This window comes from Malaya genurostris, chromosome 2 (genome assembly GCF_030247185.1).
Source record: "Malaya genurostris strain Urasoe2022 chromosome 2, Malgen_1.1, whole genome shotgun sequence".
Lineage (NCBI taxonomy): Eukaryota > Metazoa > Arthropoda > Insecta > Diptera > Culicidae > Malaya > Malaya genurostris.
In genome coordinates, this window is record NC_080571.1 from 263562176 (window position 1) to 263576671 (window position 14496).

Sequence of the window (14496 nt, forward strand, 5' to 3'; positions counted from 1 at the left end):
ACTTTTTGAAAGGTAAAATATTTGATAAAGACGGCGATGTCATAAACTACTTGATTCCAATTTTCACCAATACTTAAAAAAAGTTTTTTTATAGTGGATTTCTTCATAATCAGAAAAAAATGAGCGAAGATCACGACGAAAACGAGAAATACATCTTCGATTGATTTTTATCGCTTAATAAGTCTGTTTCCACAGACTTGGCAGCAGATTCTTAGCGCACAGAATCAATGCTAGTACTAAGATCCTATTGAAGAATCCTTCCAGCTCGCGGCTAGAACATACGACAACTGGCTTGTAAGAACTGCACTCTAGGCATTGTAGCGTTAACCCGAGACTCAAATTTCAGTCCCAAATCAAATTATGAAAGCGTAAGATGCTTCGTAGATTCACTTCATCGATTAAACTTAAACCAGCCATTCCCAGTTCCGTTTGGCTAGCTTAAAGCAATACCGGTACAATGCGGCACCAGTGACCGGTTGCGCGATGGTTTGTTTTCATTTTTCGGCCCGTCGTATTGGTGTGTCTATGAGTACTTTTTTTATCGCGTTTGTTTTTATTTTTTCTTCCATGCATTCACACCCATACATCACACACTCGGTAGCTGGCTGCCGTGCTTATTTAAATGTGTAGCAGCGCAAAAATAAAAGACCAAACCAAAACTGATCTTGACCAACGTAGCCGCTGGGACGCACACCAAGCTTCGCGGCACCTCCCAATACACTGGCGCACGTGCGTCGCGATGTCGTTTGCGCACTAAATATCACCACTACAGCACCGTAACGACACCGTCTCTCTGGCACACAGGGGCCCTCCTGCTCTGCCTGCTGCTGCTGTTGCTGTTGCTACTACTTGGATGTGACAAGGGATTTTCTGAGCTAGGAACTGCGATTGACTTGCAAATAGCAGAAAATTAACACAGTGGAATTTATTCCGATATAGTCACTGCACTTTCCTGTAAGAACAACAGATGTCACACCGATATCCGATAGCAATTACGCAAAATGTCGCAAGATTCGGCGAACGCGGCACCACTGAAAAGTTGACAAATTCCACTCACTTGGCACTCCGAACGCGAGGTCTCTGCACAATTTCTACGGAAAACCTAGTTCCTCGGTTGCACACACGTTCCGATGATCGTAAACCGCACCGAATGGCACTCGATAGCGACTTTTCCAATCGTTCAGAGAAAATTTTCTTCGCGGATGGACAGAACGCTACAGCCAGCGAAATTCCAGATCACAGACTGCGATGTGTTCAGCACCCGGACTCGACTGTCACTTCGGTAGCCTAGCGTATGTAGTGAAGTGAAGTGTAGTGAGTGAGCACTAGGCAGCACAGCACAGCTCGGTGCAGGCTGCACACAGAGATAGGCACTAGCGGGTGAGTGATCTTCGGATTTTCACTGAGTCACAGTTCTCCCGGAGGAATGCATGTGCGGCGTTTATGTCACTACTTTAGGATAGCCGTAGGTGGGTAGACAACAACTCACGATCAGCGTCGGTGGCAACCTGGCCGCGAAACGATTCCGCAATATCAATATTTACATTTCCCTAAGAAGAGAAGAAATAGTGGTTGTTCACGGGAAAAGCACGACTGATCGAATGTAGATAGAATAATTATTCATTCATTTTGGAACTATCAACATTAAGGATGTAAATATGTTGGAAAATGAACTAGTTCACCAAACTACAATTCGCCACACGAGTTGTTTTGTTGATAGGATTTTTGTCGAAGGAATAAAAAGTAAAAATATCAATAAAATTACAATTCACACATAAAATTTGTTCATATCAGCGTCATTGTCATTAGTCACGCTACAGTTTGTTCGTGTAAACCGAATAAAACAAATTAATCTAGACCGATGTGTTTATTGTCAAGGGTAAATAATGTGATGTGATGTGATGTGAAGTGAAGCCACCATCAGTTCAAGGACTTGCCAGTGGATGCGGGTAGACTTACAGTAGCTCCGATATGATTCATCCATTCACCTTCTTACTATAGCTGTTACCGAAAAGCGAACAACAAGGGTTGGGCGGATATGTAAGTAGAGTCACTTACTCGTATTCCGCGAGAATAAGATGCTCTTCCAACCATAATATCCAGTGCATGGATGAAGCATATCGCTATACATGCTTGAACCCGCCTGATGGTTTGTTTGAGAAGGGCGCGTCAGACTCATATCAAACCTTCAGAAGGAAACAAGTTTCCTTCAAGTGACTTCCACAATCCCTCGTCCAGTCATCAATTCGTCCGATGCCCTGATGCTCCCTCCCCTTTACGCCCCCGTGCAAAATGTTTTATATTGATAAATACAATGAAACATAGTGTAATTAAATTAATATAACATAAAATTATATAATAGATTACAAAATAATATAATTTAACATAATATAATATATAATAAAACAATATATAAAATAACAGTTAATGTAGAGTGTCAGTTATGCTCTTCTATCTTCGCAATACTGCAGGAAGCAGAATATTTCTCTTCTAATAACAATGATAATATCCACATCTATAAAAATAGTATATGTTATTATTATTGATGACAAATTAATTATAATAACAATAAATATAATAATGAAAATAATAATAAAAAACAATATAATATAGTACAATGAAATATATAATAATTAATAGAATGAATAAAATGATGTGTTGCGATATGCTATGATATTACATTACTTGAATTTATATGTCATTTCTCAGCCTCTCATTCTGCCATCAACGCATTCCATCGACCAATTGTCACCACAGACACACGTGTAAGCATGAAACAGGAACCAGTGAGGACCAAGCTCACCTTGTGACGACCTTGATATTTAGTTAAAAGATTACTTTAAAAATGATAACTTATAAGGAAAACAAATTTATATTTTGCGCAGAGGTACGTAGTACCCTATAATATAATATAATACAATATAATATGATATAATGCAATGCAGTATAATAACATACAACATATTATATAATAACATAAAAGACAAAAAAACATGTAAGACGATAATATATGAAATAATATGCTATGATACAATATAACAGTTAATGTGGCAGTGTAAGTTACGCTCTTCTAATAATAATAATAATAATAATAATAATAATAATAATAATAATAATAATAATAATAATAATAATAATAATAATAATAATAATTATACATGATGTAATAAACAACAGAATCATATGTTCTACTATACTATGATAAACACTGCACTTTAGGATGGGCTTTAACTTATGAGTCAATTCGCACCCTCTCATTCTGCTACTAACGCAGAAGGCGATAGCACCCAGTCGACGGCGTTCTATTGACCAAATGTCATCATAGACACACGGGGGGGCATGAGATAGGAACTTGTGAGGGCTTAGTTATCTCACCATTTGACGACCGTTTATTATCAAGGGTAAATAATGACCAGAAAAAGCTCATTTCGTTATCATTCGTGAAAAATCAGTCCAAGAGATTTTCTAAAACTAAGTAACTGAAAAAATCACTTCCGAGATTTTCATTCATGAAACAAGCATTTTAATCCCAGCTGGTTGATTACACTTCACTATTTAAATTGAACTCAATAAAAAGCTATTTAGCATGAATTTGACTGATTTAAGTAACAGGAGTGCAGCATTTTGTATGTTTCGAACACACAGCAGGAGCAGTGTTTCAATGGCGCGTTTGAATTGGCGTACAAATAACCTGCGAATGATTTTCAAGCTACATTGGGTAATATTTTTTAATCAGCTGAATAACATGCTTTATGCCTTCCTTATTAAAAAAGGTTATGTAATCGTTGTGAAATCCGACTTTTCAACCGACGCCCTGAGTGCCGAGAGTCATATACCATTTGACTCAGTTCGTCGAAATTACTTAACGTATGTATGTGTATGTGATGCGTATGTGTACCTCAGAGATGGCTAAACCGATTTTCACTAACTGAGATTCAAATGAAATGTCTTATAGTCTCATAGCTTGCTATAGAATTTCATCTATATCCGATTTTTGGTTCCGGAATTACAAGGTGGGCAAATTTAAGAAAAAATGCACACTTAATCTTCATGTAAATCCCTTAATCGATTTTCACAAACTAAGATGCAAATGAAAGATCTTGAAATTCTTTAAAAAGTCCTCGAGAAATCGATCCAGATTCGACTTCTTGTTCCGATGTCATAGCACGATAACAGGTTTTTATATGAGTATTTTTTTATAAATTGGTGCAAATTTTCATGAATTCGTCTAGATGGCAGACACTATTAGTTAGTGGATATATAAACTTGCTTTGAGACTACTAGTTCCCAGTTTCCGGTTCCGAAAGCACCGATAATAGAGAAGAAAAATTCCAACATTCCAACTTTGATTTCTCAGTAACGGTTAGACCGAATTTCACAAATCTTGATTCAAAATTAAAGCTCTCATTGTCATACTGTACAATATCATTCAGATCCGACTTCCGGTTCTGAAACTTCAGGACGATGAGTGTCAAAACTTTCAAACCGTTATACAAAATGACGATGCAAAACCGGTACGCATAGGTACGTGCTGATACGGAAGAAGAACACACCATTGCCTTTGCGAACGAATATTACAGTGTGCTTTGCTCAATTTCGTTAGCGTGTACGGGAGAACGAAAACTTGCACCGTTTTCGAAACACAACCGAATTCATCGGTGGAGACACAAATTCAGCACACAAATTGAAATTTCAGCAGCCGGTTGTGAAGTAATATTATCAAAACAGTCAATCATATTTACAAACATGCTGTGACTAAAAATGATTTAACTGATAATAATAGCTCACAAGTTCCTATCTCACGCCTTCCCATGTGCCTAAGATATTTGGTCAACAAAACGGTATCGATGTTGTACGAATTAGTTTGTATTTTGTAGCTAATTCAACTCAAAACATAATTATTAAATCAGGATACAGTTTAGTTTTCCGTCGTATTGCAGAAGTGTATTTTTTACCGTTTCAATATTGTTTATAATCTCATCTAAAAGTAATTCAACAGCTGAAGACAGTGCAGAATATTTCTTATATTTTAAAACTCACGAATAGTTGTAACGTACGACCGATTCTTCAAAAACGAGTTATAAATAAAAACGCGGTGAGCGACACTCAAGTCCTCCAGGATAACAAACTACTAGACGAAAATAATCTTTCATTCCTCTATTTTCCAATTCTCTATTCGGTTTTTTCCTGCCTTGTTTGTTTTCAGTGTAACCGGAGAACAAAATGTGTCAGGTTCCTTTGTACAACCCTGTAATTGGCGCAATAACATGTACCTTTTTCACACGGATTTCTGTGGTTATGTGTTTTATATTTGATTATATTTATATGAGTACTCGATCCTTCGGTGGAATGAGCCACTGCCGATAATGGGCAACTCGATACTAACATGTGATTTGGGAATATAGTATCATATGCCCTTGCGAATGTCACAAAATATAATGTTCTTTGCTCGGCTCTGCAACTTTCGTTTACACAATAATCGACATCATCTCGTAGACAGAAGCCCAATCTATGAAATTATTTACAGTATGCTTGAATTCCATGTTTAAAAGTCGATTAATGATTATTATTCTTCGTAACTTTCAAAGGGGCTTATTGCATGATATGCCCTAATGACATGTTAGTATCGAATAGACGAATTTTGCGAACAAATGTTGACAGCACCCCCCGTAATAAAATATACCATTCATTTTACAACATAAACAATTAATTCACATTTAGATCTATTGGTTACAATACATTTTATTGTATCTTGACAAGATTTTTTTCCTTTCCAACGATTCAATATATTGTTTCTTCGATTCCACAATTGAATTTATTGTACACGTGGTGTTTCAAACGATATGCAAACTGTACATTTAATTGTTTTACAAGAAAACATGCATGAAAAATTTGTATGATTTGAATTCTTACGATACTTAACAACCTATACATTCGATTGTAAAAAGCCTGTTCACAATTAATTGAATAGTGTATAACAATTCATTAAAATATTTTTCAATGGTCAAAGCAAAATTGTGGAAGGTTTTGTAACAGCTAATCGTATTGTTTTTATTCAATATTTTTTATTCGGGCCTCCCAGGTTGTTCCTTCTGAACATGTAGCTTTGCATACTTTGTTTTTCCAAAGTTCTGGGCTGTCTTTTGAAAAGGGTCAAACTTATTCTTTCGAGTTTTTATAGTTATCGAAAAATGATAAATCATACAAAAAGTGATCTACTAGTGATCTTCATTGATTTAAAAAAAATGTAAATCGATGAGCAAAAAACCTCTCTTGTCATGTTGATGAAATTTTGTTCTTAGATATTGTTCATACAATGGGGGATGGGCAGGGTAAAAAGTTGTTCTAACGAAAAATTTTCTTGCTCAAACTGAATTTTTTCAGTGTTTTCTTATCGAAAACTAAACTAAACCGAAAATCATAACCATCCAAGAATCCAATTAAACTTAATTTGCGAAGAACACTCTATCGCTAGTGCCCTGATATTTGCAAAAAGAATTAGTACTGATCAAGAACATGTTTTATTTGAAAAATAACTTGTTTTTTTTCCTAGAAATTCCAATCCTACTACGGTTGGAAAGGAACACATCTTGGGACACTTTTTGCAGGATTGGTCTTTTTTGACTGTAACTATTTTAAAAGTTTTGTAGAAAAGTTTGGCCATTTTTTTAAAGACAGCATAGATCAGTTTTTGGAAAACAAAGTATGCTAAGTGTCTTTTTGAGACTAAGGAGGGTAGTGCTTTTAATCCACCTAGTTGTGTAATGATGCCTTTCTCATATTACTTAAATTTTCAAAAGTATCACTACATTCTGTCAAGATTTTTCAAGATTTTTCAAGCTTGAATAAAATCAGAAACTAGCTCTGGTTTAAGCTACCATCACCTTTTCAATTTGTAAATAAATATGTCAAGTTAGCATAGATTTAAATGTGGCAACCCTGCACGCTATACAAAACTGAACTAAGCACGCTGTGTGCTAGGCGGTGGCGTTTTCTTCTCCCACGTACCGTACCGATTTTTATTCATATTGTATGACAGTTTGAAAGTTTTGATACTCACTGTCCTATAATTTCGGAACTGGAAGTCGGATCAGGATGAAATTGCACAGTATCTCTTAAGACAATGAGAGCTTTAATTTGAATCATGATTTGTGAAAATCGGTTGAACCTTTGCTGAGAAATCGAATGAAGTTCCGGTTTTGGAGCTTCTCTTCACTATTATCGGTGTTTCCCGAAGCGGAAACCGGGGACCAGTAGTCCCAAAGTAGGTTTATATACCCACTAACTAACAAGATCTGCCAACTAGATGAATTTAGCAGTAAATTCTATAAAAACGTGCATCTCGTTTCGCCATCGCTTGTGAAAAAATAATCATGAAATTGAAAAATTTCACTAATCGCACTGAAATACCGGAACCGAAAGTCGGACCTAGAACAACTTTTCGATGATTTTTTAAAGAATTTCAATATCTTTCGTTTGCATCTTAGTTTGTGAAAATCGATTAAGAAATTTCCGATAAAATTGAGTGCACATTTTCTCATAGATTTTCACATATTGCCTTGTAATTCCAGAACCGGAAGTCGGAAAAGGATAAAATTTAATAGCGATTCATTTGAATTTAAATTTGTTGAAATCGGTCCAGCCATATCTAAAAAAATGAGCATTTTGACATTTTTTTGGTGCATATCACCCTGTAATTCCGGAACCGGAAGTCGGATCGGGATAAAATTCAATTGCGATCTATGGGACCATACGGCCTTTCATTTTATTCTGAGTTTGTGAAAATCGGTTTTGCCATCTCTTAGATAATCGAGTGACATCATTTGTTACAAACACACATACATGCATACATACATACACACATACACATACAGCCATTTGCTCAGTTCGTCGAGCTGAGTCGAATGGTATATGACATTCGGCCCTCCGGGTCTCGGTTCAAAAGTCGATTTTCACAGTGATTGCATAGCCTTACTATATAAGAAAGGCAAAACTACATCTTCAGTGAGGCAAACCGTTTACTTTGCATGAATGGAGAGACTAATTCAACTAAACACTAATTTCTGAAAAGTACGATTAAATTTCTGCATGCACATTCATCAATCCGTAGTAACTCGCAAACTGTTTACTTTACGCACAAAACTCGCGTCTCGATCCTCCAAGTGGTGTGAAAATACTTTTCTTTTGTCAATGAAATAGACTTATCAAAACATTTATTTGATTGAGCTAGTTTTCGACTCAAATTTAGGTATATTGATTCGGTCTTATTCTGATTGATTCGGGCATTTCACACAAACACCAATTCTTAATTCACTTATTTGGTATCCAAAGTATCAGCAAAAAAAAAACATTTGGACTTGATCGAAAACCCCCTTCTAAGAAAAAAGAATGGGGCGTGAGAAAAAAGTGAGATTTGTCGCTTACATCACTTATTAAATTATATCTCCGAAACCTCCATGATCTTGATAACCTTTTAAAATAAAATAGCTATCAAACGCTTCCAAGAAATCAATTCATGCATCCCCGAGAACATTCAGCGGATAGGAAAAACTGCGATCGATGTCGGTTACGTCACTTATAAGATTATAATCAAACTTAAACAATGACTTCTGAGTAACTTTTGAATAATCCTAAGATTATTGAAATCGGACTAGCCTCGAAAAAATTGAGTGTATACAAAAAACTGCGAATTATCGATAACTACAATTGAATCTCCCAAACTAGAAATATCACTCATTTGATCTTTGAACTTGACCGATGCATCGATGACTTAATTTTTTATGCAATATTTGTAATTAAAACCAACAAATTACGTTGATTTGACTAGTGGCATTTAAAAAATTGAGGAGCGATAACTAAAACAAATTGAATACATTTGAAAAACTTGAAGTGAACTTACTGCAACACTGGATAAACTCTAGAGCACATACTAATGGATAGTCAGGAATTCTTGATCCTTTGACGTCAATATGTAATTGATAACATCACGCTCATTATGACACAGGTTCGTTCAGTTCGTTACTGCAAGAAAGAGTAAGCGTCACTCCTTTCTGATAGGTAGATACGACTGAATTGCACCTTATATTAGCAGCACCTTTGGTGAAGAATTTTGAGTACCCATACAAAGTCGCACAAAACTGTCGTCATTTGTGCAGTTGATTTTATTTGAAACCTCCCAGTCTCTACGATGCACTGTTCGATTGACCGATCAAGTTTCGCCTACTTCCTTATTGTAAACCGACTGCACTGTAGATCGTTAATCTGCATTCTTCAGTTCTAGTCGAATTGCTTCCAGGTCGAATTCGCTCTTTGCCGGTGTATCGACCGTTTTACTCATTGAAGCTAGTGCAAAGTCTATTTAGCGCCGAATGACGGACTGTAATTACAATTCTTCGCAAGTGCCATGTGAGTTGTTTGCTCGGGTGTATTTTTTTTATTGTCAATACCTATAGCGACGGGTTTTCATTATCGGACAAAACGATTGCTCGGTGTAAAGTTTAGAGCAGCCTTGTCGCGATAGCTTCGTGTGTTGTCTTTGTTTATTACCGAACAAACTTCACGTGCTCGTAAGGTGAGTGCTCCCTTCAATAGTTGTAGTGGTTTAATGTCGTTTTCTATACAGAAGATAATCTAGATCGCTATTCGATGAACTTATCTATTTTTTTAATACAATACAAATCAACCGAACGACAAGAATCTCTTGGTATGAAGGGATGCATTCTACCCATTGACTAAAATTCAATCTGCTTGTTATAGGAATTTATTAAAATACCTATATAAAACAATCGTTAGACTACACCCAATGTTATTGAAACGTAGGTTCTGGAGCCAATTTTTAGCCATTTCAAGCAGTATATTGTGAATATTTAACATGGATTCAAACCTGAACGTTCTGCCACAACGAATCTTTTATCACTAACGAGTTCTGTTTCTATGTTATGTCCGATAGTTGTCAAACGGACGTTATCGGTATGGATCTGTCAGCGTTGGTGAATGTGTGATCTTTCATTCATCACGAATCTCACAAGGAAGCCTTCAAGAACGACTGATATTTTGACTTTACTTCAACGACGTGAATTTAAAGATTTTGATCACAATTCTCGGTACTTCCCAAAATAAGAAACTGAAATTCGATTCATTTAATCATCAAATCATTTTTAAGTTTTCTGCATCTTTAAACTTATGATCCTGTATTTCCAGAACCGAAACTCGAACGCGAATGAAATTCAGCAATTTGGTTTGGGATCTTTAGTTCATTAATTTGAGTTTGAGTTTATGATAATCGGATTTGCCGTCTCTAAAAAAGCGAATTGAGCTCATTTCAAATTCTTACCACTATTTCCGGTATATCTGGAACCGAAATCCGAAAACCAATGTAGCCGAAGTCGGTTAAAATTCAAATGGGATCGTAAGATCTTTCATTCAATTGTAAGTTAATGAAAATCAGTGTTGTCATCTTTGAGAAATCAGACTGCGTTCAAATTAATAGTGTTTGATCACAATTTTCGGTACTACCGACTCGGAACAAGTTTGATGAGTAGATACCAGAAAACGATGTTTGAGGTGGTTCTAGAATCCAAGATTCGATTTATTGAAATTCATTAAGAGCTCTTACAATATGAGTATTTTCGGATCTGGTTTAATGCAAACGATGCTTGAAGTATTTTTTAAATTCAAGATGGCGACTTCCGGTTTATACAAATTCGTTAAAAACCTTTACAATATAGGTACTTTCGGATTGAGTATGATGAGTAGATGCCGGAGAACGATGTTTGAGAAGGTTCTTAAATCAAAGATGGCGACTTTAAGAAATTTTATAGTCTTTGAAAACCCTTATGATATTAATATTTTCGGGACGGATTTGATGAGCACAGCTCGGAAAACCATTTTTAGAGTGGTTCTGAAATCCATGATGGCGACTTCCGGTTGATTGATATACCTTGAAACCCCTTACAATATTAGTGTTTTCGAAAAGGATTTGATGATTACGTGACAAAAAATGTTTTTCGACATGGTTCAGATATTCAAGATGACAACAGCCGCTTTAGTAATATTTCTTTGTAATGCTTAAGAGCAAACTCAGCAGCTGCAAGATTCATATGGGTGGTCTATAATATAACTAAAACTGAAACAAACGTATCCCCAGCAAGCCGTTTTAGTTTTATTTATTCGAACAGTTCTACTGTCAAATTTAAACCTGTTATACGCTGCCGTTTTATTTTTTTTATGATTGAAACACAGATAGAACGCTGCTGGGGCTGCCAGTTTGTTTTGTTATAATTTCTAGATTAAAATTTAAAACTAACATAAATTATGCCTCTTAAATTAGAAAACTCTTGAACATGCCCTAAATGTGTAAGTGTGTGTTGCAAAATGCACTCAGGTTTTCTTCCCAGATGGTTGGACCGATTCTTGTTTTTCATCTAAATCCCACTTCCGATTCCGGGGTTATGGACTCACTTTTCTACAAGACGGCTGAACTTTGATACATATGAACAGACGTACGATGTCTTACGAAATTTCATCAACATCCGACTTCCAGTTCCAGGAGTGCAGAGTAAATTCTTCTAGTTATGTAAGTTGCGGACCATACGAACAGATTCGGTCACACCGATTCCTGTATTCCGATTCCAGAAAAAACCGAAACTAGTACCACAAAATTCCAAAATGGAATTTAAACACTTTTCTCAGAGATGACTCAACCCATTTTACTCAATCTTAGACCTCAAATGATTGGTCCTACAGTCTCACATTACTCGTGGATTTTGTCCGGATCGGACTACAGTGCGATGAGTGTTTTAAATTTCAAAGTTATTTAGTGGAACGACGCCAAAAAATCTTCTTCTAATTTTAGGAAAAAACTGTCTCATTTTGTAGGTTATGCTAGCAGATGCCCAAAAAAACTACAGGGTGTCCCACGAAAAATTTCGAATTTAAAAATGTCATCAATAGCAGCTTTAATTTAATGCTTGGGGTATTCAACTGTTTCGGGATGGTAGGCGTAACATTTATCTTTTACCACTCCCCAAAGAAAAAAAATGCAGCGGCGTCAAATCGCAGCTTCCCGGAGGCCAATTCACATCACAATTTCTGCTGATTATACAATAACCTTTCAAATAAATGTATAATAATTGAAATCTATTAATCCGTTTTTTTTATTATTGCATTATGCCAAAGAAAAGTTTTTAAAAAATTCCAAAGTGATGTACACCCAAACCTCCTTTTACGAACCTTATATATGTATGTATGTATGCTTACACACTCACTCGTCTGCATATATGTGTAAATATTTATACATATAAATGATCGCTTTTACTTCACCAATATTTATATGTATTAGGAAATACAAATATTTGCACACCTGTGTACGTATATCAATACATATATACATATATAAGTTACGTAAATGGAGGTTTGGGTGTATATTATAAAACTCAGATTGATATGATGAGTCGCATCATTTCACTACTAAGTGGTTTTCAGTTTTTACTATAGATTTTCGTACCATATAAATGACGTGGGTTGGCGGTTCGATGCATAGGGAACTGACCTTACAAACTAGTAGTCGTATTTTCGAAAATTTGTTTTGAATATTTGAGAAGCAGATTTGCTATAATCTATATAAAAATATTTGTCACTTTAAAAGAAAATAAATTTCATTTAATTCCGCTATATTAAAAAATCTCCACTAATGTCACGAAATAGTAACAGACACAGACAGAGCTTGAGATTGTCACACATTCTCAATGAAAGAATCCAATCCAGCATCCTCATATTCGTTATTTTACTGTCTCATTTGTAAATGACCGACACCAGAACAAACGAAGAGAGAAGGAGCATTTTCGGTTCTCATTTATAAGAAGAGAGAGTATAACTGTCAACATCACTCTCTCCTCTTTGGCATGACGAAACCAAATCAAACTCTCCCGTCTGCAGGGAGGATCAGCAGAACTTCAATTCTCATTCTTTCATCGATGTATTGAAAATCTGCGACGCTTTGCTGTAGTGTCTAAAGTATGATAAATATGATAAATAGAAGTATAATTACATTCCAGAAGCTCTTTGGAAACTTAAACTACTACTGCTACTACATTATCGATTCTGAAAACTTCGGTTGAATATCGGCACTGTACAGTATGCGCTTTTTGCCTCTCTCTATAGAAAGGTATTAAAATTATCGGAAAAACCAATTTTCGAACGGAGCCTCGAAGACCCCTTATGTTAAATACCATTCGACTCAGTTTGACGAGATCGAAAAATGTCTGTATGTGTGTGTGCACTTTTCGAAGCTATTTTAACGCGCTCAATTTTCTCAGAGATGGCTGAACCGATTTCAACAAACTTATGCTCGTTCGAAAGATATTGTCGGACCATTGATCAAGTTCAAAGATTAAATGGCTGTGACTTTTGGTTCCGGAGATATGATTGTATAAGTGACGTAACCGACAAAACGCGTTGTATTTAACGCGCTCAATTTTCTCAGGGATGGCTAAACCGATTTTAACAAACTTAGGCTCGTTTGAAAGCTACTATTAAGCATTTGATCAAGTTTAAAGATCAAATGACTGCGACTTCTGGTTCCGGAGATATGATAGTATAAGTGACGTAACCGACAAAAAACGTTGTTTTTTACCGCTCTAATATATATAAGGGTGCGAATATTTTGGGATCCCCCCTAACTTCGTAAGGCGGTGGTACTCAAAAGCTAGAGCACTTCGAAAAAAGTCCCCATACAAAATTTGAGCTGAATCAGATATCGGTGAGAGATGCTGCCCGACGGTTAAGGTTTGAAAATTTTCGATCTCGAAAAATCACAGGGAGGGGAGAAAAAAATTTTTGATGCCAAACGTCTTAGAATTGCATGAAACGTCGAGATTTAGTGTCATCTCAAAAAATCTTTCTGGGACTTGATTTTGATATTATAAGTCCCAGAAAGTCGGTATTTTCAAAAACAATTTTTTCGAGATGACACTAAATCTCGACGTTTCATGCAATTCTAAGACCTTTGGCATCAAAATTTATTTTTCGATCTCGACAATTTCCTGTAAGTCTCCAACCTTTCACTTTTCTCATACAAATAGGCAAAGCAAATGTCAAACACTAACTCACTTTCAAGGATCACATTGAAGGAATCCAGGGAAAGTGTAATAAATATATTGATTGTTTATATCCTCTTATAAACAGAAATTCTAAGCTCTGTCTAAAAAACAAATTGTTAATTTATAAACAAATTTTCAGACCAGCCATGCTTTATGCGGTACCAATTTGGTCAAGCTGTTGTTCCACCAGGAAGAAAACGCTTCAAAGGATTCAGAATAAAATTCTGAAAATGATTTTGAAGTGTCCTCCCTGGTTTAGTACAAATGAGTTACACAGACTCACAAATATAGAACCATTAGATGTAATGTCACATAATATTATAAGCAAATTCCGACAAAAATCGATGCAATCTTCAATTGAATCGATTCGCTCTCTGTATTAGTTAGTAAGTTAGTA

General features: G+C 35.8%; 1 protein-coding gene across 4 annotated transcripts in view; it reads right to left on the reverse strand.

Annotated features, from left to right (window-relative positions):
* Positions 1-14496, reverse strand: part of LOC131429786 (dual 3',5'-cyclic-AMP and -GMP phosphodiesterase 11-like) — a 346593-nt gene that overhangs the window by 272646 nt on the left and 59451 nt on the right. The window contains exon 1 of one of the 4 annotated variants that reach the window (XM_058594136.1): positions 655-1276. The exons of 2 other annotated variants lie outside the window; for them this stretch is intronic. The gene's annotated coding sequence lies outside the window, so the exon portion shown is untranslated. Of the gene's footprint in view, positions 1-654; positions 1277-14496 lie in introns of those variants that run through there. One more of the 4 variants, XM_058594143.1, reaches the window with a different exon arrangement.